Source organism: Antechinus flavipes, chromosome 3 (assembly GCF_016432865.1).
Source record: "Antechinus flavipes isolate AdamAnt ecotype Samford, QLD, Australia chromosome 3, AdamAnt_v2, whole genome shotgun sequence".
Taxonomy (NCBI): Eukaryota; Metazoa; Chordata; class Mammalia; order Dasyuromorphia; family Dasyuridae; genus Antechinus; species Antechinus flavipes.
In genome coordinates, this window is record NC_067400.1 from 284,669,067 (window position 1) to 284,673,724 (window position 4,658).

Here is a 4,658-nt window from a genome sequence, read left to right on the forward strand (position 1 = left end):
TGCCATTGTGTTTTTAAAAGAAGGTAATATCCTCTTGTGATTTTGCACTCAAAGTGTTTTTCTGGGTGAGATCCATTCACAAACTTTCTTTCTTTTTTTTTTTTTTCCTAAAATCAAGATGAAGGTAAATGGCCTGATTCAAAGCTAGCATGCTTGGCTTCAAATTTTAATTCTATCTATCCAAACAATGAAAACTACCTTTAATTTGCTTTAATGCATTGGTGAAAGTGTTCTCTTAGTAACACTAGAATGCATTTATCTGCTGAACACCTGCCTGGATAAGTATATATTATTTCTCTGTGGTTTGTATGATAGAGGTTTATGGAAAGTATTTGACATAGTAAGACTTGTGCAAAAAAACCCAAAATCCTGACATTCAGTTTTTTCTTGGGATGTTTTCCTTTCCTTTCCTTTCCTTTTTTTTTTTTTTTTTTTTTTTTTTTGGATGTTAAGTGATTTGACCAGAGTCATACATCTAGTAGGTGTCTGAGATTGAATTTAAACTGAGAATTTCCTAATGCCATTGCCAGTATTTTATCCACTGCATTACCTAGCTACCCCAGGGAGCTTTTGTTTGTATGTGTATTTGATTAAGTAGTTTATTTTTTCTCAGTCACATGTAAAAACAGTTTTTAACATTCATTTTTAAAACTTTAAGTTCCACAGTCTCTCCTTCCCTTCCCATGCCTCCTCATGGAGCGGGCAAGCAATTTAATATAGGTTATAAATATGTAGTTTTGCAAAATATATTTCCATAATAGTCATGTTGTGAAAGAAAACATAGACTAAAAAAAAAACCCTCGAGAAAAAATAAAGTTTAAAAAATGGATGCTTTAATCTGTATTCATATACCATCAGTTCCTTCTCTGAGTATGGATAACATTCCTCATCCTAAATTCTTCAGTATTATCTTGCATCATTGTATTGTGAAAATAGCTAAGTCATTCACAGTTGATCATTTTACATCATTGCTATTACTTTGTACACAGTACATTTCACTTTGTATCAGTTCATGAAAGTCTTTCCAGTTTTTTCTGAGAGTATTCTGCTCATAATTTTTTTTTAGCGCAATAGTATTCAACTATAATTGGTTTATTCAGCCATCCCCAATTGATAGACATCTCCTCAGTTTCTAATTTTTCCTCCTAGAAAAGAGTGATTAGGGGTGTGTGTGTGTGTGTGTGTGTGTGTGTGTGTGTGTGTGTGTTTCCCTTTATTTTTTGTTTCACTCTTTTGAGTTACAAACCTAGTAGTGGTATCTAAGTCAAAGTGTATGCATGGGTTTATAGTTCTTTGGACATAGTTCCAAATTATTCAATAGAATGGTTGAATCAGTTCACATTCTACCAAAAATGCATTAACATCTCATTTTTCCCACATCCCTTCCAATGTTTGTCCTTTTTTTTTTTTTTTCCTTTTCTGTCCTATTAGCCAATCTATTAAATATGTGGTAGTACTTCAGAATTATTTTCATTTGCATTTTTCCAATCAATAGTGAAATAGAAAATTTTTTTCATATAGCTATAGCTAAAAATGGCTTAAGATTATTTCATCTGAAAATTGTTCACAAATTTTGATTGTTTATAACTGGGGGAATGGTTTATATTTTTATAAATTTGGCTCAGTTCTCTATACATTTAAAAAATGAGGCCTTTACCAGAGAAATTTGCTTTACATTTTTTTTTTCACAATGACTCCTGCTAACTGTATTTCCTTTCTGTTTATTCTGTTTTCTCTCCCATTTTACCCTTACCCTCCTTAAAAATGTTTTGCTGGGGCAGCTAGTTGGTGTAGTGGATAGAGCATTATACCTGAAATCAGGAGGACCTGAGTTCAAGTCCGACCTCAGACACTTACTGTTTCTGAGCTGTGTAACCCCTGGCAAGTCATTTAACCCCAATTGCCTCAGAAAAAAAGTGCTTTGCTTCTGATTATCCCTCCCTCAATTTGCCCTCTCTTCTATCACCCCTCTCCTCTATCTACTCCTTTTCTCCTCCTACTATTCTGTAGGATAAGATAAATTTCTATACCCATCTAAATGTGAATATTATTCTTTGAGCCAAATCTGATGAGAGTAAGGTTCTCTCACTCTCCCTTTCCTCCTTAATTTATCTCTTTCTATTCTATCTTTCCCTTTCCATTTCTCCCAGTACATTTCTTTCTGGCCTCTTAATTTTAGATATGCTTTCACATTCAACTAACACCTGAATATACTCCATCTAACTGCTCTAATAATGAGAAAGTTCTTGAGAATTACAAGTATCATCTTCCCATGTAGGAATGTAAACAGTTTAACCTTAAGTTCCTTATAATTTCCTTTCCTGTTCACCTTTTTATGTTCCTCTACAATCTTATATTTGAAAGTTCAATTTCCTATTCAGCTCTGCTCTTGTCATCAAGAATGCTTGAGAATTTTTTATTTTGCTGGATATCCATTTTCTCCCCTCAAGAATAATACTCAGTTTTATTGGATAGGTGATTCTTGTTTGTAATCTCAGATTCTTTGTCTTTGCCCTGTGAAATATCATATTCCAAGCCCTCTGACCCTTTAATGTAGAAACTGCCAAATCTTGTATTACCTTACTATGGCTCTTTCTGGCTGTTTGCAATATTTTCTCCTTGACATGGGAGCTCTGGAATTTGACTATAATATTCCTGGGAGTTTTCATTTTAGGATCTCTTTCAGGAAGTGAACAATGGATTCTTTCAGTTTCTATTTTCTCTAGTTCTAGAATCTCAGGACAGTTTTCTTTGACAATTTCTTGAAAAATGATGTCTGGTATCTTTTTTTGATCAAGGTTTTCAGATAGTCTAATAATTTTTAAATTATCTCTCCTGAATCTATTTTCCAGGTTAGTTGCTTTTCCTGCGAGATATTTCACATTGTCTTCTATTTTTTTCATTCTTTTGGTTTTATTTTATTGTTTCTTGATTTCCCGTAAAGTCACTAGCTTCCACTGGATCTAGTCTATTTTATTTTTCCAATTACATATAAAATAGATTTTAACATTCATTTTTGAATTTAGTCTAGTCTATTTTTAAAGTGTTATTTTCTTCAGTATTTTTGCATCTCATACAAAGCTGTTGACTTATTTGCATCATTTTCTATTATCACTCTCATTTCTCTTCCCATTTTTAAAATAAATCTCTCTTACTTGATTTTCAAAATCCTTTTTGAGCCTTTCCTTGGATTGGGAATTCAGAATTTGTGTGTGTGTGTATGTGTGTGTATGTATGTATAGGCTTTGGATGTAGGAGCTTTGACTTTATCTTCTGAGTATATATTGTTTTAATCTTCCTTATCACTACAGTAACTTTTTATGATCAGAATCTTTTTCTATTGTTTGCTCATTTTTCCAGCCTATTACTTGACTTAATTTTTTTGTTAAAGTATGGCTCTGCTTTTAGGCTGAAAGGTGTACTTTCCCAAGTTTCAGGATTTTTGTGCAGTTGTTTTCAGAGATGCTTCTAGGGTCCTGTGAATTTTCAGTTCTTTTAAGGTGCTATGGTCCAAGGAAGGGTATGTTTTTACTACTCTCCTGGCCTATGCTCTAGTCTGTGAATTACTGCAAGCACTCTTATCTGCCCCAGAACTGTGGGGAGGATCCCTGTTCCACTGTGGCTATCAGCTCTGGTGTGATAGTGCTCCTCCCTGCCCTGAAATTGTCATCTTAGACTTCGACCCAGAGACAATTATGGGCAAAGAAATAGAATCCTGCCTTAGTGCTAACAGAGAGATGTTTATAATCTCCTTTTGCTCAGTTGTTTGACCCTCTTATTTTCTGTGGACTGAGAGCTCCAGAAGCTGCTACTGCTGTTGCTGTTTCAGTGGTTCCTAAGGTCTGCTGTTGGTTTACTGGAGCTGGAGCTGTGCTGTCCCAGTCTGCGCTGCACTGTGCTGTACTCTCATCCAAGTGTGATAGACCTTCCAAATTGTCCTGGCTAATGCCACTCCATCTTTTTCTGTGTTCTACTGCTCAAGAATTTGTTTAGAATCATTTAAAGATATCTGAAGAGGTTTGGGAAGAGTTCGGCAAGTTCCTACCTTTATTTTGCTATGTCCTGGAGTTTTCTTTTAAACTTTTCTTTCTTTCTTTCTTTCTTTCTTTCTTTCTTTCTTTCTTTCTTTCTTTCTTTCTTTCTTTCTTTCTTTCTTTCTTTCTTTCTTTCTTTCTTTCTTTCTTTCTTGTCTGAATATGTAGTTTTCCATACCTTGTATGGAAACTCTCCATCAATGTAGGTTGACAACTGGTTTGTATCTTACAGTCAAAGAAAAATATCTAAAGGCATTGAGAGGTTTAATGACTTGCTCACCCTCATTCAGTTTCCAAAGCTGGCCCTTAATATCACACAGTCCATAATATGTATTAGTAATATATTGAAGTTAACTTAACAATTATTAGAGATCTCCTATGTGTGAGCCTCTAAGAAACTCTTTCTTAATGCTTTTTATGAGCACACAGATAATCCCAGGTTTTTAAGGACAATACCAATTTTTTTCTATTTTCTTTGAACTCTTTGGGATAAAGATTTAGTAGTAATACTACTGGGTCAAAGGATATGTGTAGTTTTATAGTCTTCTAGAACTAGTTCTAAATTATTCTGTAGTGTGGTTGGACTACTTTACAACTATATTAACAATACATTTCTCACCAGCA